Source organism: Hordeum vulgare, chromosome 6H, assembly GCF_904849725.1.
Source record: "Hordeum vulgare subsp. vulgare chromosome 6H, MorexV3_pseudomolecules_assembly, whole genome shotgun sequence".
Lineage (NCBI taxonomy): Eukaryota > Viridiplantae > Streptophyta > Magnoliopsida > Poales > Poaceae > Hordeum > Hordeum vulgare.
The window spans coordinates 555,577,701-555,602,778 of record NC_058523.1 but is presented as its reverse complement, the minus strand read 5'-3'; positions in this window follow the sequence as shown (position 1 = coordinate 555,602,778).

Sequence of the window (25,078 nt, the reverse complement as noted above, 5' to 3'; positions counted from 1 at the left end):
TGGGCTTCCTCAAATTGCCCTAGGTCTTTGTGAGCAAGCAAGTTGGATGCACACCCACTAGTTCTTCTTTTGAGCTTTCACATACTTATAGCTCTAGTGCATCCTTTGTATGGCAATCCCTACTCATTCACATTGATATCTATTAATAGGCATCTCCATAACCCTTTAATACGCTGAGTCAATGTGACCATCTCCTCCTTTTTTGTCTCACAACCACCACCACACTCTATTCCACCTATAGTGCTATATCCATGGCTCACGCTCATGTATTGCGTGATAGTTGAAAAAGGTTTGAGAAATTAAGAGTGCGAAAACAATTACTTGGCCAATACCGGGGTTGTGCATGATTTAAATTAGTTGTGTGGGGATGATGGAGCATAGTCAGACTATATGATTTTGTAGGGATAACTTTCTTTGGCCTTGTTATTTCGAAAGTTCATGATTACCTTACTAGTTTGCTTGAAGTATTGTTGTTTTCATGTCAATAGCAAACTATTATTTTGAATCTTACGGATCTGAACATTCATGTCACATGAAAGAAGTTACAAAGGACAATTGTGCTAGGTAGCATTCCACATCAAAAATTCAGTCTTTATCACTTCCCTACTCGAGGACGAGCAGGAGTTAAGCTTGGGGATGCTTGATACGTCTCCAACGTATCTATAATTTTTGATGGTTTCATGCTATTATCTTGTCAAACTCTGAATGTTTTGTATGCCTTTTATATCTTTTTGGGGACTAACTTATTAACTCAGTGCCAAGTGTCAGTTCATGTTTTTTCCGTGTTTTTGACCCTTTTCAGAGGAGGATTTTAAACGGAGTCCAAACGGAATAAAACTTCCGAAAAGATTTTTTCCGAAACAGAAGACGATCGGGAGACTTGAGAACCAAGGCAGAGGGTCACCAGGGACCCCACAAGCCCTCATGGCGCGGCGAGGGGGGGCCGCGCCTCCCAGGCTTGTGGGCTCCCTGGACCTCCTCTGCCCTAGGTCTTTCGCCTATATATTCCCTAAAATCTCAGAAAAAATCAAGAGAGCCACGAAAATACTTTTCCGCTGCCGCAAGCTTCTGTCTCCGCAAGATCCCATCTGGGGCACGTTCTGGTGCCCTGCCGGAGGGGGGGATTCGGATACGGAGGGCTTCTTCATCAACACCATGACCTCTCCGATGATGCGTGAGTAGTTCACCATAGACCTACGGGTCCATAGCTAGTAGCTAGATGGCTTCTTCTCTCTCTTGGATCTTCAATACAAAATTCTCCATGATCTTCATGGAGATCTATCCGATGTAATCTTCTTTTGCGGTGTGTTTGTCGAGATCCGATGAATTGTGGATTTATGATCAGATTATCTATGAATCTTATTTGAGCTTCTTCTGATCTCTTATATGCATGATTTCATATCCTTGTAATTCTCTTTGAGTTGTGGGTTTTGTTTGGCCAACTTGATCTATGATTCTTGCAATGGGAGAAATGCTTGGGTTTGGGTTCATACCGTGCGGTGACCTCACCCAGTGACAGAAGGGATAGCGAGGCACGCATCATGTTGTTGCCATCAAGGGTAAAAATATGGGGTTTTCATCATTGGTTTGAGTTTATCCCTCTATATCATGTCATCTTGCTTAAGGCGTTACTCTGTTTGTCATGAACTCAATACACTAGATGCATACTGGATAGCGGTCGATGTGTGGAGTAATAGTAGTAGATGCAGAAAGTATCGGTCTACTTGTCTCAGACGTGATACCTGTATGTATGATCATTGCCTTAGATATCGTCATGACTTTGCACGGTTCTATCAATTGCTCGAGAGTAATTTGTTCACGCGCTGTAATATTTACTATTTTGAGAGAAGCCTCTAGTAAACACTATGGCCCCGGGGTCTACTTCACACCATATTTTCAGCCTTACTCTTTTACTTCGTTGCACTTTCCGCCTTCAAATCTCACTTTGCAATCAATCTTGAAGGGATTGACAATCCCTTTATAGCATTGGGTGCAAGCTCTTTTGTGTTTGTGCAGGTACTCTGGACTTGACGAGATTCTCCTACTGGATTGATACCTTGGTTCTCAAACTGAGGGAAATACTTACTGCTCCTGTGCTGCATCACCCTTTCCTCTTCAAGGGAAAAAACAACGCAAGCAAGTCTCCGTCAATGTGTCAAATTCTGACGCTGTTGTTTGAGAAGTAGCAGTCGGCTCGATCGAACGGCCCCCTGAATCACCCACAATGCGTGGGTCGGCTGGAGCGAACGGCCCCTGAATCACCCCCAACGCGTGCGTCGGCTGGATCGAACGGCCCATGAATCACCCCCAACGCGTGGGTCAGCTGGATCGAACGGCCCCTGAATCACCCACAACGCGTGCGTCGGCTGGATCGAACGGTCCCTGAATCACCCACAACGGGTGCGTCAGCTGGATCGAACGGTCCCTGAATCACCCACAACGCGTTCGTCGGCTGGATCGAACGGCCCCTGAATCACCCACAACGGGTGCGTCAGCTGGATCGAACGGCCCCTGAATCACCCACAACGCGTGCGTCGGCTGGATCGAACGGCCACAGAATTACCCACAATACGTGCGTCGGCTAGATAGAACGGCCCCTGAATCATCCACAACGCATGTGTCGGCTGGAACGAACGGCCCGTGAATCACCCACAAGACGTGGGTCGGCTGGATCGAACGGCCCATGAATTACTCACAACGCGTGCGTCAGCTGCATCGAACGGCCCCTGAATCACCCACAACGCGTGCGTCGGCTGGATCGAGCGACCACTGAATCACCCACAATGCGTGCGTCGGCTGGATCGAACGGCCCCTAAATCATCCACAACTTGTGCGTCGACTGGATCGAACGGCCCGGGAATCACCCACAACGCACGCGTCGATCGGCTGGATCGAACGGCCCGTGAATCAACCACAATGCGTGCGTCGGCTGGATCGAACGACCCCTAAATCACCCACAACGTGAGCGTCGGATGGATCGAACGGCCCCCTGAATCACCCACAACACGTGTGTCGGATGGATTGAACGGCCACCTTAATAACCCACAACGCGTGCGTCGGCTGGATCGAACGACCCTTGAATCACCCACAACACGTTCGTCGTATGGATCGAACGGCCCTGAATCACCCACAACGCGTGTGTCGGCGGGATCGAACGACCCCTGAATCACCGACAACGCGTGCGTCGGCTGGATCGATCAGCCCCCTGAATCACCAACAACGCATGCGTCGGCTGGATCGAACGGCCCCGTGAATCACCCACAACGCGTGCGTCAGCTGGATCGAATGGCCCCTGAATCACCGACAACGCGTGCGTCGGCTGGATCGAACGACCCCCTGAATCACCCACAACGTGAGCGTCAGCTGGATCGAACGACCCCCTGAATCACCCACAACGCGTGCGTCAGCTGGATCGAACAGCCCTTGAATCACCCACAATGCATGCGTCGGCCAATCACCCACAACGCGTGTGTCGGCTGGATCGAACGGCCCGTGTATCACCCACAACGCGTGCGTCGACTGGATCGAACGGCCCGTGTATTGTTGGGGAACTTCGCATGGGAAACAAAAAAATTCCTACGCGCACGAAGACCTATCATGGTGATGTCCATCTACGAGAGGGGATGAGTGATCTACGTACCCTTGTAGATCGTACAGCAGAAGCGTTAGAGAACGCGGTTGATGTAGTGGAACGTCCTCACGTCCCTCGATCCGCCCCGCGAACAATCCCGCGATCAGTCCCACGATCTAGTACCGAACGGACGGCGCCTCCGCGTTCAGCACACGTACAGCTCGACGATGATCTCGGCCTTCTTGATCCAGCAAGAGAGACGGAGAGGTAGAAGAGTTCTCCGGCAGCGTGACGGCGCTCCGGAGGTTGGTGATGACCTTGTCTCAGCAGGGCTCCGCCCGAGCTCCGCAGAAACGCGATCTTGAGGAAAAAACCGTGGAGGTATGTGGTCGGGCAGCCGTGAGAAAGTCGTCTCAAATCAGACCTAAAACCTCCGTATATATAGGTGGGAGGGAGGGGGGCCTTGCCTTGGGGTCCAAGGACCCTCAAGGAGTCGGCCGAGCCAAGGGGGAGGACTCTCCCCCCCCCCAAACCGAGTTGGACTAGGTTTGGTGGGAGGGAGTCCCCCTCCCTTCCCACCTCCTCCCTCTTTTTTTTTCTTTTCCTTTGATTTCTTATCCTTGGCGCATAGGCCCCTCTTGGGCTGTCCCACCAGCCCACTAAGGGCTGGTGCGCCACCCTCATAGCCTATGGGCTTCCTCGGGGTGGGTTGCCCCCCCCCCCCGGTGAACTCCCGGAACCCATTCGTCATTCCCGGTACATTCCCGGTAACTCCGAAAACCTTCCGGTAATCAAATGAGGTCATCCTATATATCAATCTTCGTTTCCGGACCATTACGGAAACCCTCGTGACGTCCGTGATCTTATCCGGGACTCCTAACAACATTCGGTAACCAACCATATAACTCAAATACGCATTAAAACAACGTCGAACCTTAAGTGTGCAGACCCTGCGGGTTCGAGAACTATGTAGACATGACCCGAGAGACTCCTCGGTCAATATCCAATAGCGGGACCTAGATGCCCATATTGGATCCTACATATTCTACGAAGATCTTATCGTTTGAACCTCAGTGCCAAGGATTCGTATAATCCCGTATGTCATTCCCTTTGTCCTTCGGTATGTTACTTGCCCGAGATTCGATCGTCAGTATCCGCATACCTATTTCAATCTCGTTTACCGGCAAGTCTCTTTACTCGTTCCGTAATACAAGATCCCGCAACTTACACTAAGTTACATTGCTTGGAAGGCTTGTGTGTGATGTTGTATTACCGAGTGGGCCCCGAGATACCTCTCCGTCACACGGAGTGACAAATCCCAGTCTTGATCCATACTAACTCAACTAACACCTTCGGAGATACCTGTAGCGCATCTTTATAGTCAGCCAGTTACGTTGCGACGTTTGATACACACAAAGCATTCCTCCGGTGTCAGTGAGTTATATGATCTCATGGTCATAGGAATAAATACTTGACACGCAGAAAACAATAGCAACAAAATGACACGATCAACATGCTACGTCTATTAGTTTGGGTCTAGTCCATCACGTGATTCTCCCAATGACGTGATCCAGTTATCAAGCAACAACACCTTGTTCATGATCAGAAGACACTGACTATCATTGATATACTGGCTAGCCAACTAGAGGCATGCTAGGGACGGTGTTTTGTCTATGTATCCACACATGTAAATGAGTCTTCATTCAATACAATTATAGCATGGATAATAAACTATTATCTTGATACAGGAATTATAATAATAACCATATTTATTATTGCCTCTAGGGCATAATTCCAACAGTCTCCCACTTGCACTAGAGTCAATAATCTAGCCCTCACATCACCATGTGAATTACATTGTAATAAATCTAACACCCATACAGTTCTGGTGTCGATCATGCTTTGGCCGTGGAAGAGGTTTAGTCAGCGGGTCTGCTACATTCAGATCCGTGTGCACTTTGCATATATTTACGTCATCTTCCTCGACATAGTCGCGGATAAGGTTGAAGCGTCGTTTGATGTGTCTGGTCTTCTTGTGAAACCGTGGTTCCTTTGCTAAGGCAATGGCACCAGTGTTGTCACAGAACAAGGTTATTGGATTCAGTGCGCTTGGCACCACTCCAAGATCCGTCATGAACTGCTTCATCCAGACACCCTCCTTAGCCGCCTCCGAGGCAGCCATGTACTCCGCTTCACATGTAGAATCTGCTATGACGCTTTGCTTGGAACTGCACCAGCTTACTGCACCCCCATTAAGAATAAATACGTATCCGGTTTGCGACTTCGAGTCGTCCGGATCTGTGTCAAAGCTTGCATCGACGTAACCTTTTACGGCGAGCTCTTCGTCACCTCCATACACGAGAAACATCTCCTAAGTCCTTTTCAGGTACTTCAGGATATTCTTGACCGTTGTCCAGTGATCCACTCCTGGATTACTCTGGAACCTTCCTGCCATACTTATGGCCAGGCTAACATCCGGTCTAGTGCACAGCATTGCATACATGATAGAACCTATGGCTGAAGCATAGGGGACGGAGCGCATATGCTCTCTATCTTCATCAGTTGCTGGGCATTGAGTCTTACTCAATCTCGTACCTTGTAAAACTGGCAAGAACCCTTTCTTGGACTGTTCCATTTTGAATCTCTTCAAAACTTTATCAAGGTATGTGCTTTGTGAAAGTCCTATCAGGCGTTTTGATCTATCCCTATAGATCTTAATGCCTAGAATGTAAGCAGCTTCTCCTAGGTCCTTCATAGAGAAACTTTTATTCAAGTAACCTTTTATGCTCTCCAAAAGCTCTACGTTGTTTCCAATCAGTAATATGTCATCCACATATAATATTAGAAACGCCACAGAGCTCCCACTCACTTTCTTGTAAATACAAGATTCTCCAACCACTTGTATAAACCCAAATGCTTTGATCACCTCATCAAAGCGTTTGTTCCAACTCCGAGATGCTTGCACCAGTCCATAAATGGATCGCTGGAGCTTGCACACCTTGTCAGCACTTTTGGGATCGACAAAACCTTCGGGTTGCATCATATACAACTCTTCCTTAAGGAACCCGTTAAGGAACGCCGTTTTGACATCCATCTGCCAGATTTCATAATCGAAAAATGCAGCTATTGCTAACATGATTCTGACGGACTTAAGCATTGCCACGGGAGAGAAAGTCTCATCGTAGTCAATTCTTGGAACTTGTGAAAAACCCTTTGCCACAAGTCGAGCTTTATAAACGGTCACATTACCGTCAGCGTCCGTCTTCTTCTTAAAGATCCATTTGTTCTGAATAGCCTTACGGCCCTCAGGTAGTATCTCCAAAGTCCACACTTTGTTCTCATACATGGATCCTATCTCGGATTTCATGGCTTCTAGCCATTTGTTGGAATCTGGGCCCACCATTGCTTCTTCATAATTTGCAGGTTCATTGTTGTCTAACAACATGATTGATAAGACGGGATTACCGTACCACTCTGGAGCAGCGCGTGATCTCGTCGACCTGCGTGTTTCAACAGAAACTTGAACTGGAGTTTCATGATCATCATCATTAACTTCCTCCTCAACCGGCGTCGCAATGACAGAGGTTTCCCCTTGCCCTGCGCCACCATCCATAGGGATGAGAGGTTCGACAACCTCGTCAAGTTCTATCTTCCTCCCACTCAATTCTCTCGAGAGAAACTCCTTCTCGAGAAAAGCTCCGTTTTTAGCAACAAACACTTTGCCCTCGGATTTGAGATAGAAGGTGTACCCAACTGTCTCTTTTGGGTAACCTATGAAGATGCACTTTTCCGCTTTGGGTTCCAGCTTTTCAGGCTGAAGCTTTTTGACATAAGCATCACATCCCCAAACTTTAAGAAACGACAACATTGGCCTTTTGCCATACCACAGTTCGTATGGTGTCGTCTCAACGGATTTTGATGGTGCCCTATTTAAAGTGAATGCAGCTGTTTCTAATGCATAACCCCAAAATGATAACGGCAAATCAGTAAGAGACATCATAGATCGCACCATCTCTAACAAAGTACGATTACGACGTTCGGACACACCTTTACGCTGTGGTGTTCCAGGCGGTGTTAACTGCGAAACAATTCCACATTGTCTTAAGTGAGCACCAAACTCGAAACTCAGATATTCACCCCCACGATCAGACCGTAGGAACTTGATCTTCTTGTTACGATGATTTTCCACTTCACTCTGAAATTGCTTGAACTTTTCAAATGTTTCAGACTTGTGCTTCATCAAGTAAACATAACCATATCTACTTAAATCGTCAGTGAAGGTGAGAAAATAACGATATCCGCCGCGTGCCTCTACGCTCATTGGACCACACACATCGGTATGTATGATTTCCAACAAGTCACTTGCACGCTCCATTGTTCCGGAGAACGGAGTCTTAGTCATCTTGCCCATGAGGCATGGTTCGCACGTGTCAAGTGAATCAAAGTCAAGTGACTCCAAAAGTCCATCAGCATGGAGTTTCTTCATGCGCTTTACACCAATATGACCCAAGCGGCAGTGCCACAAAAATATGGTGCTATCATTGTTTACTCTAACTCTTTTGGTCTCGATGTTATGTATATGCGTATCGCTATCAAGATTCAATATGAACAATCCTCTCACATTCGGTGCATGACCATAAAAGATGTTACTCATAGAAATTGAAAAACCATTATTCTCAGACTTAAAAGAGTAACCGTCTCGCAATAAACAAGATCCAGATATAATGTTCATGCTCAACGCAGGCACTAAATAACAATGATTTAAGTTCATCACTAATCCCGATGGTAGCTGAAGTGACACTGTGCCGACGGCGATTGCATCAACCTTGGAACCGTTTCCTACGCGCATCGTCACTTCGTCAGCCTTCGTCTATTCCGCAGTTCCTGCTTCGAGTTGCAAATGTGAGCAACAGAACCGGTATCAAATACCCAGGCACTACTACGAGAGCCGGTTAAGTACACATCAATAACATGTATATCAAATATACCTGATTTTTCTTTGCCCGCCTTCTTATCTGCCAGATACTTGGGGCAATTGCGCTTCCAGTGACCCATACCCTTGCAATAGAAGCACTCTGTTTCAGGCTTAGGTCCAGCCTTGGGTTTCTTCGGCGGATTGGCAACAGGCTTGCCGCTCTTCTTTGAATTGCCCTTCTTGCCTTTGCCGTTTCTCTTGAAACTAGTGGTCTTGCTCACCATCAACACTTGATGCTCTTTACGGAGTTCAGACTCTGCGACTTTCAGCATCGCAAACAACTCGCCGGGAGACTTGTTCATCCCTTGCATGTTGTAGTTCAACACAAAGCCTTTATAGCTTGGCGGCAGTGATTGAAGGATTCTGTCAGTGATAGCTTCTTGCGGGAGTTCAATCCCCAGTTCAGCTAGACGGTTTGAGTACCCAGACATTTTGAGCACATGTTCACTGACAGACGAGTTTTCCTCCATCTTGCAAGCATAGAATTTATCGGAGGTCTCATACCTCTCAATCCGGGCGTTCTTCTGAAAGATAAACTCCAACTCCTGGAACATCTCAAATGCTCCATGACGCTCAAAGCGACGTTGAAGTCCCGGTTCTAAGCCATACAAGACTGCACATTGAACTATTGAGTAGTCCTCCTTACGTGCTAACCAAGCGTTCTTAACATCCTGATCAGCCGTAGCGGGTGGTTCATCTCCTAGCGCAGCATTAAGGACTAGGTTTGGTGGGAGGGAGTCCCCCTCCCTTCCCACCTCCTCCCTCTTTTTTTCTTTTCCTTTGATTTCTTATCCTTGGCGCATAGGCCCCTCTTGGGCTGTCCCACCAGCCCACTAAGGGCTGGTGCGCCACCCTCATAGCCTATGGGCTTCCCCGGGGTGGGTTGCCCCCCCCCCCCCGGTGAACTCCCGGAACCCATTCGTCATTCCCGGTACATTCCCGGTAACTCCGAAAACCTTCCGGTAATCAAATGAGGTCATCCTATATATCAATCTTCGTTTCCGGACCATTACGGAAACCCTCGTGACGTCCGTGATCTCATCCGGGACTCCGAACAACATTCGGTAACCAACCATATAACTCAAATACGCATTAAAACAACGTCGAACCTTAAGTGTGCAGACCCTGCGGGTTCGAGAACTATGTAGACATGACCCGAGAGACTCCTCGGTCAATATCCAATAGCGGGACCTAGATGCCCATATTGGATCCTACATATTCTACGAAGATCTTATCGTTTGAACCTCAGTGCCAAGGATTCGTATAATCCCGTATGTCATTCCCTTTGTCCTTCGGTATGTTACTTGCCCGAGATTCGATCGTCAGTATCCGCATACCTATTTCAATCTCGTTTACCGGCAAGTCTCTTTACTCGTTCCGTAATACAAGATCCCGCAACTTACACTAAGTTACATTGCTTGCAAGGCTTGTGTGTGATGTTGTATTACCGAGTGGGCCCCGAGATACCTCTCCGTCACACGGAGTGACAAATCCCAGTCTTGATCCATACTAACTCAACTAACACCTTCGGAGATACCTGTAGAGCATCTTTATAGTCACCCAGTTACGTTGCGACGTTTGATACACAAAAAGTATTCCTCCGGTGTCAGTGAGTTATATGATCTCATGGTCATAGGAATAAATACTTGACACGCAGAAAACAATAGCAACAAAATGACACGATCAACATGCTATGTCTATTAGTTTGGGTCTAGTCCATCACGTGATTCTCCCAATGACGTGATCCAGTTATCAAGCAACAACACCTTGTTCATAATCAGAAGACACTGACTATCATTGATCAACTGGCTAGCCAACTAGAGGCATGCTAGGGACGGTGTTTTGTCTATGTATCCACACATGTAAATGAGTCTTCATTCAATACAATTATAGCATGGATAATAAACTATTATCTTGATACAGGAATTATAATAATAACCATATTTATTATTGCCTCTAGGGCATAAGTCCAACATGTATCACCCACAACGCGTGCGTCGGCTCGATCGAACGGCCCCTGAATCACCCACAACGCGTGTGTCGGCTGGATCGAACGACCCATGTATCACCCACAACGCGTGCGTCGGCTGGATCGAACGGCCCCTGAATCACCCACAATGTGTGCGTCGGCTGGATTTTAAGTCCCGTGAATCACCCACAATGTGTGCGTCGGCTGGATTTTAAGTCCCGTGAATCACCCACAACCCGTGCGTCGGTTGGATCCAACGGACCCTGATTGATCCACAACGCATGCGTCGGCTGGAACGAACGGCCCGTGAATCACCCATAACGCGTGGGTCGGTTGGATCGAACGGCCCATGAATTACCCACAACGCGTGCGTCGGCTGGTTGAACGACCCCTGAATCACCTACAACGCATGCTTCGGATGGATCGAACGGCCCATGAATCACCCACAACACGTGCGTCGGCTAGATGGAACGGCCCTTGAATCACCCACAACGTGTGCGTCGGCTGGATCGAACGGCCCCCAGGAATCACCCACAACGTGTGGGTCGGTTGGATCGAACGGCCCTTGAATCACCCACAGCGCGTGTGTCGCTTGGTCGAACGACCCCTGAATCAACCACAACGCATACGTCAGCTGGATCGAACGGCCCCTGAATCACCCACAACACATGCGTCGGCTGGATCGAACGGCCCTTGAATCACCCACAACGTGTGCGTCGGCTGGATCGAATGGCCCCCATGAATCACCCACAACGTGTGGCTCGGCTGGATCGAACGGCCCCTGAATCACCCACAACGCGTGTGTTGGCTGATTCGAACGGCCCGTGAATAACCCACGACACGTGCGTCAGCTGGATCGAACAGCCATGAATCACCCACAACGCGTGCATCGGCTGGATCGAACAGTCCCCTGAATCACCCACAACGCGTGCGTCGGGTGGATCGAACGACCCCCAGAATCACCCACAATGAGTGCGTCGGTTGGATCCAACGGCCCGTGAATCACCCACAACGCGTCCGTCCGCTGGATCGGATGGCCCTTCAATCACCCACAACGCGTGCGTCCGCTGGATCGAACGGCCCCTGAATCACCCACAACGCGTGTGTTGGCTGGATCGAACGGCCCCTGAATCACCCACAATGCGTGCGTCGGCTGTATTTTAAGGCCCCTGAATCACCCACAACCCGTGCGTCGGCTCGATCGAACGGCCCCTGAATCACCCACGACGCGTGCGTCGGCTGGATCGAACGGCCCTTGAATCACACACAACGCGGGTGTCGGCTAGATCGAACGGCCCCTAAATCACCCACAACGCGTGCGTCGGCTGGTCGAACGACCCCTGAATCCCCCACAACGCATGCGTCGGCTGGAACGAACGGCCCTTGAATCACCCACAACGCTTGAGTAGGTTGGAACGAACGGCCCTTGAATCACCCACAACGTGTGCGTCGGCTAGATCGAACGGCCGCCATGAATCACCCACAACGTGTGGGTCGGCTGGATCGAACGGCCCGTGAATCACCCACAACGCGTGCCTCGGCTGGTCGAACGACCCCTGAATCACCCACAACGCATGCGTCGGCTGGATCGAACGGCCCCTGAATCACCCACAACGTGTGCGTCGGCTGGATCGAACGGCCCTTGAATCACCCACAATGGGTGCGTCGGCTGGATCGAACGGCCCCCATGAATCACCCACAACATGTGGGTCGGCTGGATCGAACGGCCCCTGAATCACCCACAACGCGTTTGTCGGCTGATTCGAACGACCCGTGAATCACCCACAACGCGTGCGTCGACTGGATCAAACGGCCCTGAATCACCCACAACGCGTGCATCGGCTGGATCGAACGGTCCCCTGAATCACCCACAACGCGTGCGTCGGGTCGATTGAACGGCCCCCAGAATCACCCACAACGCGTGCATCGGCTGGATAAAATGGCCCGTGAATCACCCACAATGCGTGTGTCCGCTGGATCGAACGGCCCGTGAATCACCCACAACGCGTGCGTCGATCGGCTGCATCAAATGGCCCGTGAATCACCCACAACGCGTGTGTTGGCTGTATCGAACGGCCCCTGAATCACCCACAACGCGTGCGGTGGCTGGATCGAACGGCCCCGTGAATCTCCCACAATGGGTGTGTCGGCTGGATTGAACGGCCCCTGAATCACCCACAACGCGTGCGTCGGCTAGATCGAACGGCCGCCTGAATCTCCCACAATGTGACTGTCGGCTCGATTGAACGGCCCCTGAATCACGCACAACGCGTGCGTCGGCTGGATCAAACGGCCCGTGAATCACCCACAACGCGTGGGTCGTCTGGATCGAACAGCCAGTGAATCACCCAGAACACGTGCATCAGCTGGATCGAAAGGCCCCCTGAATCACACACAACGCGTGGGTCGGCTGGAGCGAACGGCCCCTGAATCACCCCCAACGTGTGCGTCGGTTGGATCGAACGGCCCATGAATCACCCCCAACGCGTGGGTCGGCTGGATCGAACGGCCCCTAAATCACCCCCAACGCGTGGGTCGGCTGGATCGAACGGCCCAGAAATCACCCACAACGGGTGCGACAGCTGGATCGAACGGCCCTTGAATCACCCACAACACGTGCGTCAGCTGGATCGAACGGCCATTGAATTAACCACAATACGTGCGTCGGTTGGATCCAACGGACCCTGATTGATCCACAACGCATGCGTCGGCTGGAACGAACGGCCCGTGAATCACCCATAACGCGTGGGTCGGTTGGATCGAACGGCCCATGAATTACCCACAACGCGTGCGTCGGCTGGATCGAACGGTCCCTGAATCACCCACAACGTGTGCGTCTGCTGGATCGAACGGCCACTGAATCTCCCACAATGCGTACTTCGGCTGGATCGAACGGCCCCTAAATTATCCACAACACGTGTGTCGACTGGATCGAACGGCCCGGGAATCACCCACAATGCGCGCGTCGATCGGCTGTATCGAACGGGCCCTGAATCAACCACAATGTGTGCGTCGGATGGATCGAATGGCCCCCTGAATCACCCACAACACGTGTGTCGGATGGATCGAACGGCCACCTAAATCACCCATAACGCATGCATCGGCTGGATCGAACGGCCCTTGAATCACCCACAACGCGTTCGTCGTATGGATCGAATGACCCCTGAATCACCCACAACGCGTGTGTCGGCTGGATTGAACAGCCCATGAATCACCGACAACACGTGCGTCGGCTGGATGGATAAGCCCCTGAATCACCAACAACGCATGTGTCGGCTGGATCGAACGGCCCCGTGAATCACCCACACCGCGTGCGTCGGCTGGATCGAACGGCCCCTGAAACACCGACAACGCGTGCGTCGGCTGAATCGAACGACCCCCTGAATCACCCACAACGTGTGCGTCAGCTGGATCGAATGGCCCCTGAATCACCCACAACGCATGCGTCGGCTAGATCAAATAGCCCCTAAATCACCTACAACGCATGCGTCGGCTGGATCGAACGGCCCCGTGAATCACCCACAACGCGTGCGTCGACTGGATCGAACGGCCCGTGTATCACCCACAATGTGTGCGTCGGCTGAATCGAACGGCCCGTGTATCACCCACAACGTGTGCGTTGGCTCGATCGAACGGCCCGTGTATCACCCACAACGCATGCGTCGGCTGGATCGAACGACCCCTGAATCTCCCACAATGCGTGAGTCAGCTGGATTTTAAGGCCCCTGAATCACCCACAACACGTGCGTCGGCTCGATCGAACGGCCCCTGAATCACCCACAACGCGTGCGTCTGCTAGATCGAACGGCCCTTGAATCACCCACAACGCGGGTGTCGGCTAGATCGAACGGCCCCTAAATCACCCACAACGCGTGAGTCGGCTGGTCGAAGGACCCCTGAATCACCCACAACGCATGCGTCGGCTGGATCGAACGGCCCCTGAATCACCCACAACGCGTGCGTCGGCTGGATCGAACGGCCCTTGAATCACCCACGACGTGTGCGTCGGCTGGATCGAACAGCCCCCATGAATCACCCACAACGTGTGGGTCGGCTGGATCGAACGGCCCCTGAATCACCCACAACGCGTGCGTCGGCTGATTCGAACAACCCGTGAATCACCCACAACGCGTGCGTCGGCTGGATCAAACGGTCCTGAATCACCCACAACGCGTGCATCGGCTGGATCGAACGGTCCCCTGAATCACCCACAACGCGTGCGTCGGGTCGATTGAACGACCCCGAGAAACACCCACAACGCGTGCATCGGCTGGATAGAACGGCCCGTGAATCACCCACAATGCGTGCGTCCGCTGGATCGAACGGCCCGTGAATCACCCACAACGCGTGCGTCGATCGGCTAGATCGAATGGCCCGTGAATCACCCACAACGCGTGTGTTGGCTATATCGAACGGCCCCTGAATCACCCACAACGCGTGCGGTGGCTGGATCGAACGGCCCTGTGAATCTCCCACAATGGGTGTGTCGGCTGGATTGAACGGCCCCTGAATCACCCACAACCCGTGCGTCGGCTAGATCGAACGGCCGCGTGAACCTCCCACAATGTGACTGTCGGCTCGATTCAACGGCCCCTGAATCACGCACAACGCGTGCGTCGGCTGGATCAAACGTCCCGTGAATCACCTACAACGCGTGGGTCGTCTGGATCGAACAGCCAGTGAATCACCCACAACGCGTGCATCAGCTGGATCGAAAGGCCCCCTGAATCACACACAACGCGTGGATCGGCTGGAGCGAACGGCCCCTGAATCACCCCCAACGTGTGCGTCGGCTGGAACGACCGGCCCATGAATCACCCCCAACGCGTGGGTCGGCTGGATCGAACGACCCCGAAATCACCCACAACGGGTGCGACAGCTGGATCGAACGGCCCTTGAATCACCCACAACACGTGCGTCAGCTGGATCGAACGGCCATTGAATTAACCACAATACGTGCGTCGGTTGGATCCAACGGACCCTGATTGATCCACAACGCATGCGTCGGCTGGAACGAACGGCCCGTGAATCACCCATAACGCGTGGGTCGGTTGGATCGAACGGCCCATGAATTACCCACAACGCGTGCGTCGGCTGGATCGAACGGTCCCTGAATCACCCACAACGTGTGCGTCTGCTGGATCGAACGGCCACTGAATCTCCCACAATGCGTACTTCGGCTGGATCGAACGGCCCCTAAATTATCCACAACACGTGTGTCGACTGGATCGAACGGCCCGGGAATCACCCACAATGCGCGCGTCGATCGGCTGTATCGAACGGGCCCTGAATCAACCACAATGTGTGCGTCGGATGGATCGAATGGCCCCCTGAATCACCCACAACACGTGCGTCGGATGGATCGAACGGCCACCTAAATCACCCATAACGCATGCATCGGCTGGATCGAACGGCCCTTGAATCACCCACAACGCGTTCGTCGTATGGATCGAATGACCCCTGAATCACCCACAACGCGTGTGTCGGCTGGATTGAACAGCCCATGAATCACCGACAACACGTGCGTCGGCTGGATGGATAAGCCCCTGAATCACCAACAACGCATGTGTCGGCTGGATCGAACGGCCCCGTGAATCACCCACAACGCGTGCGTCGGCTGGATCGAACGACCCCTAAAACACCGACAACGCGTCGGTTGGATCGAACGACCCCCTGAATCACCCACAACGTGTGCGTCAACTGGATCGAATGGCCCCTGAATCACCCACAACGCATGCGTCGGCTGGATCAAACAGCCCCTAAATCACCTACAACGCATGCGTCGGCTGGATCGAACGGCCCCGTGAATCACCCACAACGCGTGTGTCGGCTGGATCGAACGGCCCGTGTATCACCCACAATGTGTGCATCGGCTGGATCGAACGGCCCGTGTATCACCCACAACGCGTGCGTCGGCTGGATCGAACGGCCCGTGTATCACCCACAACGCATGCGTCGGCTGGATCGAACGACCCCTGAATCACCCACAACACGTGCGTCGGCTGGATGGATAAGCCCCTGAATCACCAACAACGCATGTGTCGGCTGGATCGAACGGCCCCGTGAATCACCCACAACGCGTGCGTCGGGTGGATCGAACGGCCCCTAAAACACCGACAACGCGTGCGTCGGCTAGATCGAACGACCCCCTGAATCACCCACAACGCGTGAGTTGGCTGGTCAAACGACCCCTGAATCACCCACAACGCATGCGTCGGCTGGATCGAACGGCCCCTGAATCACCCACAACGTGTGCGTCGGCTGGATCGAACGGCCCTTGAATCACCCATGACGTGTGCGTCGGCTGGATCGAACGGCCCCCATGAATCACCCACAACGTGTGGGTCGGCTGGATCAAACGGCCCCTGAATCGCCCACAACGCGTGCGTCGGCTGATTCGAACGGCCCGTGAATCACCCACAACGCGTGCGTCGGCTGGATCGAACGGTCCTGAATCACCCACAACGCGTGCATCGGCTGGATCGAACGGTCCCCTGAATCACCCACAATGCGTGCATCGGGTAGATCGAACGACCCCCGGAATCACCAAAATGCGTGCATCGGCTGGATCGAACGTCCCGTGAATCACCCACAACGCGTGCGTCCGCTGGATTGAACGGCCCGTGAATCACCCACAACGCGTGCGTCGATCGGCTGGAACGAATGGCCCGTGAATCACCCACAACGCGTGTGTTGGCTGGATCGAACGACCCCTGAATCACCCACAATGGATGCGGCGGCTGGATCGGACGGCCCCGTGAATCTCCCACAACGCGTGTGTCGGCTGGATCAAACGGCCCGTGAATCACCCACAACGCGTGCGTCGGCTGGATCGAACGGCCCTGAATCACCCACAATGCATGCGTTGGATGGATCGAACAGCCCCGGAATCACCAACAACGCGTGCCTCGGCTGGATCAAACGGACCTGTGAATCACCCGCAACCCGTGTGTCGGCTGGAGAGAACGACCCCTGAATCACCCCAACGCGTGCGTCGGCTGGATTGAACGACCCCTGAATCACCCCCAACGTGTTTGTCGGCTAGATCGAACGGCCCTTAAATCACCCACAACACGTGTCGGCTCGATCGAACGGCTCCTGAATCACCCACAACGCGTGCGTCGCCTGGATCGAACGGCCGGTGAATCACCCACAACGCTTGGGTCGGCTGGATCGAACGGCCCCTGAATCACCCACAACGTGTGCGTCGGATGGATTGAACGCCCCCTGAATCAACCACAACACGTGTGTCGGATGGATCGAATGGCCACCTGAATCACCCATAATGCATGCGTCGGTTGGATCGAACGACCCCTGAATCACCCACAACGCGTGCGTCGCCTCGATCGAACGTCCCCTGAATCACCCACAACGCGTGCGTCGGCTCGATCGAACGTCCCCCTGAATCACCCACAATGTGTGCGTCGGGTGGATCGAACGGCCCGTGAATCACACACAACGCGTGCATCGGCTGGATCGAACGGCCCGTGAATCACCCACAACGCATGCGTCGGCGGGATCGAACAGCCCATGAATCACAAACAACGCGTGCGTCGGCTAGATTGAACGTCCCCCTGAATCACCCACAACGCGTGCGTCGGCTGGATCGAACGGCCCGTGAATCACCCACAACGCGTGCGTCGGGTGGATCGAACGGCCCCTGAATCACCCACAACGCGTGCGTCGGCTGGTTCGAACGGTTCGTGAATCACCCACAACGCGTGCGTCGGCTCGATTGAATGGCCCCTGAATCACCCACAATGCGTGCGTCGGCTGGATCGAATGGCCCCCTAAATCACCCACAACGCGTGCGTCAACTGGATCGAACGGCCCCCTAAAACCCACAACGCGTGCATCGGCTGGATCGAACGGGCCCTATATCATCCATAACGCATGCGTCGGGTGGATCGAACGGCCTGTGAATCACCCGTAACGCGTGCGTCGGCTCGATCGAACAGCCCCTGAATCACCCGCAACGCGTACGTCGGTTGGATCGAATGACCCCCTGAATCACCCACAACGCGTGCGTCGGATGGATCAAACGACCCCCTGAATCACCCACAACGCGTGCGTCGGCTGGATCGAACGGCCCATGAGTCACCGACAACGCGTGCGTTGGGTGGATCGAACGACCCCTAAACCACCCACAATGTGTGTGTCGGCTAGATCGAACGCCCCCCTAAATCACCCACAACACGTGCGTCGGCTGGATCGAACGACCCCCTGAATCACCCACAACGTGTGTGTCGGCTGGATCGAACGGCCCCTGAATCACCCACAACTTGTGAGTCGGCTGGATCGGACGGCCCCTGTATCACCCACAACGTGTGCGTTGGCTGGATCGAACGGCCCGTGAATCACCCACAACACATGCGTCGGCTGGATCGAACGGCCCCTGAATCACCCACAACATGTGTGTCGGCTGGATCGAACGACCCCTAAATCAAACACAACGCGTGCGTCGGCTGGTTCGAACGACCCATGAATCACCTGTTGGAAATATGCCCTAGAGGCAATAATAAATTAGTTATTATTATATTTCTTAGTTCATGATAATCGTTTATTATCCATGCTATAATTGTATTGATTGGAAACACAATACTTGTGTGGATACATAGACAAAACACTGTCCCTAGTAAGCCTCTAGTTGACTAGCTCGTTGATCAAAGATGGTCAAGGTTTCCTGGCCATAGGCAAGTGTTGTCACTTGATAACGGGATCACATCATTAGGAGAATCATGTGATGGACTAGACCCAAACTAATAGACATAGCATGTTGATCGTGTCATTTTGTTGCTACTGTTTTCTGCGTGTCAAGTATTTGTTCCTATGACCATGAGATCATATAACTCACGGACACCGGAGGAATGCTTTGTGTGTATCAAACATCGCAACGTAACTGGGTGACTATAAAGATGCTCTACAGGTATCTCCGAAGGTGTTCGTTGAGTTAGTATGGATCAAGACTGGGATTTGTCACTCCGTGTGACGGAGAGGTATCTCGGGGCCCACTCGGTAATACAACATCACACACAAGCCTTGCAAGCAAAGTGACTTAGTGTAAGTTGCGGGATCTTGTATTACGGAACGAGTAAGGAGACTTGCCGGTAAACGAGATTGAAATAGGTATGCGGATACTGACGATCGAATCTCGGGTAAGTAACATACCGAAGGACAAAGGGAATGACATACGGGATTATATGAATCCTTGGCACTGAGGTTCAAACGATAAGATCTTCGTAGAATATGTAGGATCCAATATGGGCATCCAGGTCCCGCTATTGGATATTGACCGAGGAGTCACTCGGGTCATGTCTACATAGTTCTCGAACCCGCAGGGTCTGCACACTTAAGGTTCGACGTTGTTTTATGCGTATTTGAGTTATATGGTTGGTTACCGAATGTTGTTCGGAGTCCCGGATGAGATCTAGGACGTCATGAGGAGCTCCAGAATGGTCCGGAGGTAAAGATTGATATATAGTAAGTCCTGTTTTGGTCACCGGAAAAGTTTCGGGCTCATCGGTAGTATACCGGGAGTGCCGGGAGGGGTGCCGGGGACCATCGGGAGGGGTGTCACGCCCCAAGGGGTCTCATGGGCTATGGGAAGAGATAAACCAGCCCCTAGTGGGCTGGAATAAGTTCCCACTAAGGCCCATAAGGTTTGAGAAGGAAAAAACACAAGGTGGAAAGAGTTTCCAAGTGGGAAGGTGGAATCCTACTCCAAGTAGGATTGGAGCAGGACTCCTCCACCTCCAATTTCGGCCAAACCTTGAGGGTTTGAGGCTGCCTCTTCCCTCCCCCTCCCTCCTATATATACTGAGGTATTAGGGCTGATTTGAGACGACTTTTCCACGGCAGCCCGACCACATACCTCCACGGTTTTTCCTCTAGATCGCGTTTCTGCGGAGCTCGGGCGGAGCCCTACTGAGACAAGGTCATCACCAACCTCCGGAGCGCCGTCACGCTGCCGGAGAACTCTTCTACCTCTCCGTCTCTCTTGCTGGATCAAGAAGGCCGAGATCATCGTCGAGCTGTACGTGTGCTGAACGCGGAGGTGCCGTCCGTTCGGTACTAGATCGTGGGACTGATCGCGGGACGGTTCGCGGGGCGGATCGAGGGACGTGAGGACGTTCCACTACATCAACCGTGTTCACTAACGCTTCTGCTGTACGATCTACAAGGGTACGTAGATCACTCATCCCCTCTCGTAGATGGACATCACCATGATAGGTCTTCGTGCGCGTAGGAAAATTTTTGTTTCCCATGCGACGTTCCCCAACAGTGGCATCATGAGCTAGGTTCATGCGTAGATGTAATCTCGAGTAGAACACAAAAGTTTTTGTGGGCGGTGATGTGCGTTTTGCTGCCCTCCTTAGTCTTTTCTTGATTCCGCGGTATTGTTGGATTGAAGCGGCTTGGACCGACATTACTCGTACGCTTACGAGAGACTGGTTTCATCGCTACGAGTAACCCCGTTGCTCAAAGATGACTCGCAAGTGTTAGTTTCTCCAACTTTAGTTGAATCGGAATTGACCGAGGAGGTCCTTGGATGAGGTTAAATAGCAACTCATATATCTCCGTTGTGGTGTTTGCGTAAGTAAGATGCGATCCTACTAGATACCCATGGTCACCACGTAAAACATGCAACAACAAAATTAGAGGACGTCTAACTTGTTTTTGCAGGGTATGCTTGTGATGTGATATGGCCAACGATGTGATGTGATATATTGGATGTATGAGATGATCATGTTGTAATAGTTAATATCGACTTGCACGTCGATGGTACGGCAACCGGCAGGAGCCATAGGGTTGTCTTTAAACTAACGTTTGTGCTTGCAGATGCGTTTACTATTTTGCTAGGATGTATCTTTAGTAGTAATAGCATGAGTAGCACGACAACCCCGATGGCGACACGTTTATGGAGATCATGATGATGGAGATCATGGTGTGACGCCGGTGACAAGAAGATCGTGCCGGTGCTTTGGTGATGGAGATCAAGAAGCGCGTGATGATGGCCATATCATGTCACTTATGAATTGCATGTGATGTTAATCCTTTTATGCACCTTATTTTGCTTAGAACGACGGTAGCATTATGAGGTGATCTCTCACTAAAATTTCAAGACGAAATTGTGTTCTCCCCGACTGTGCACCGTTGCTACAGTTCGTCGTTTCGAGACACCACGTGATGATCGGGTGTGATAGACTCAACGTTCACATACAACGGGTGCAAAACAGTTGCGCACGCGGAACACTCGGGTTAAGCTTGACGAGCCTAGCATGTGCAGACATGGCCTCGGAACACATGAGGCCGAAAGGTCGAGCATGAATCGTATAGTTGATATGATTAGCATAGAGATGCTTACCACTGAAACTATTCTCGACTCACGTGATGATCGGACTTGAGATAGTGGATTTGGATCATGTACCACTCAAATGACTAGAGAGATGTACTTTTTGAGTGGGAGTTCTTAAGTAATATGATTAATTGAACTAATTGTTATGAACATAGTCTAATGGTCTTTGCGAATTACGATGTAGCTTGCACTATAGCTCTATTGTTTTTATATGTTCCTAGAGAAAATTTAGTTGAAAATTGATAGTAGCAAACTTTGCAGACTAAGTCTGTAAAACCGAGGATTGTCCTCGTTGCTGCGCAGAAGGCTTATGTCCTTAATGCACCACTCGGTGTGCTGCACCTCGAGCGTCATCTGTGGATGCTGTGAACATCCGACATATACGTTTCTGATGACTACACGATAGTTCAGTGCAAAATACTTAATGGCTTAGAACCAAGGCACCGAAAACGTTTTGAAACGTCGGGGAACATAAGTGATGTTCTAAAGAGATGAAATTGTGATTTCATGCTTGTGCCCTTGTTAAGAGGTACAAGACCTCCAACAAGATTCTTTGTCCACAAAGTAAAGGAGAAAGGCTCAATCGTTGAGCGTGTGCTCAGATTATCTGAGTACGACAATCACTTGAATCAAGTGGGAGTTAATCTTCCAGATGAGATAGTGATGGTTCTCCAAAGTCACTGCCACCAAGCTGTGAGAGCTTCGTGATGAACTATAACATATCAAGGATAGATACAATGATCCTTGAGCGATTCGCGATGTTTGACACTGCGAAAGTAGAAATCAAGAAGGAGCATCAATAGTTGATGGTTGGTAAAACCACTAAGTTTCAAGAAAGGCGAGGGCTAGAAGGGATACTTCGTGAAACGGCAAAACAGTTGCTGCGCTAATGAAGAGACCCAAGATTAAACCCGAACCCGAGACTAAGTGCTTCTGTAATGAGGGGAACAGTCACTGAGGCGGAGCAACTCTAGATACTTGGTAGATAAGAAGGCTGGCAAAAGTCGAAAGAAGTGTATTTGATATACATGATGTTGATGTGTACTTTACTAGTACTCCTAGTAGCATGAGGGTATTGGATACCGGTTCGGTTGCTAAGTGATTAGTAACACGAAATGTAAGCTACGGCATAAACGGAGACTAGCTAAAGGCGAGGTGACGATACGTGTTGGAAGTGTTTCCAAAGGTTGATATGATCAAACGTCACACGCTCCCTCTACCATCGGGATTGGTGTTAAACCTAAATAATCGTTATTTGGTGCTTGCGTTAAGCATGAACATGATTGGATCGTGTTTATTGCAATACGATTATTCATTCAAAGAGAATAATGCTTACTCTATTTGCTTGAATAATCACCTTCAATGGTTTATTGAATCTCGATCGTAGTGTTACACATGTTCATGATATTGGTGCCAAAAGATACGAGTTAATGATGATAGTACCACTTACTTGTGGCACTGCCGCTTGAGTCATGTTAGTATAAACTGCATGAAGAGGCTCCATGCTGATGGATCTTTGTACTCACCTGATTTCGAATCACTAGTGACATGCAAATCATACCACATGAGCAAGGCCTTGTTTTCATTGAGATGAAATAAGAAAGTAACTTGTTGGAAGTGATACATTTTGATGTATGCAGTCCAATGGGTGCTGAGGCACGCAGTGGATATCATTATGTTCTTACATCACTGACGATTTGAGTAGATACTGGAGTATTTACTTAATGAATCACAAGTCTGAAATGTTGAAAAGTTCAATTCTGTTTCAGAGTGAAGTTCGTCGTAACAAGAGGATAAACTGTCTACGATATGATCATGGAAATGAATATCTGAGTTACGAGTTTTGGTACGCAGTTAAGACAATGTGGAAATTGTTTCGCAGTTCATGCCACCTGGAACATCATAGTGTGATGATGTGTCTGAACGTCATAGCCACGCACTATTTGGTATGGTGCATACTATGATGTCACTTATCGAATTACCACTATCGTTTATGGGTTATGCATTAGAGACAACCGCACTCACTTTAAATAGGGTACCGCGTATTTCCGTTGAGATGACACAGTATAGACTGAGGTTTAGAGAAATCTAAACTGTCGTTTCTTAAAAGTTTGGGGCTTCGACACTTATGTGAAAAAGTTTCAGTCTGATAAGCTCGAACCCAAAGCGGATAAATGCATCTTCATAGGATATCCAAAACAGTTAGGTACATCTCCTATCTCAGATCCGAAAGCAAAGTGTTTGTTTCTAGAAACGGATCCTTTCTCGAGGAAAGGTTTCTCTCGAAAGAATTGAGTGGGAGAGTGGTAGAACTTGATGAGGTTATTGAACCATCACTTCAACCAGTGTGTAGCAGGGCGCAGGAAGTTGTTCCTGTGGCGCCTACACCAATTGAAGTGGAAGCTGATGATGGTGATCATCGAGCATCAGATCAAGTTACTACAAGCCTCGTAGGTTGACAAGGTCGCGTACTACTGCAGAGTAGTACGGTAACCCTGTCTTGGAGGTCATGTTGTTGAGCAACAGTGAACCTACGAGTTATGGAGAAAGCGATGGTGGGCCCAGATTCCGACAAATGGCTGGAAGCCATGAAATCCGAGAGGGGATCCATGTATGAAAACAAAGTGTAGACTTTGGAAGAACTGCTTGATGGTCATAAAACTATTGAGTAAAGATGGATCTTTGAAAGGAAGACAGACAATGATGGTGACAAGTCACTATTAAGAAAAGCTCGACTTGTCGCAAAGATGTTTTCGACAAGATCAAACAGTTGACTATGATGAGACTTTCTCACTCGTAGCGATGCTAAAGGTCTGTTAGAATTATGTTAGTTGTTGATGCATTATTTATGAAATATTGCATGTAGGATGTCAAAACATTGTTTCCTCGACGGTTTCCTTGAGCAAACATTGTATGTGATACAACCAGAAGGTTTTGTCGATCCTAAAGATACTAGCAAGTATGCAAGCTCCAGTGATCCTTCAATGGACTGGTGCAAGCATCTCGGAGTTGGAATATACACTTTGATGAGATGATCAAAGATTTTGGGTTTGCACAAGGTTTATGAGAAACTTGTATTTCCAAAGAAGTGAGTGGGAGCACTATAGAATTTCTGATAGGTATATGTGGTTGACATATTGTGGATCAGAAGTAATGTAGATTTTCTGTAAAGCATACAAGGTTGTTTGAAAGAAGTTTTCAAAGGAG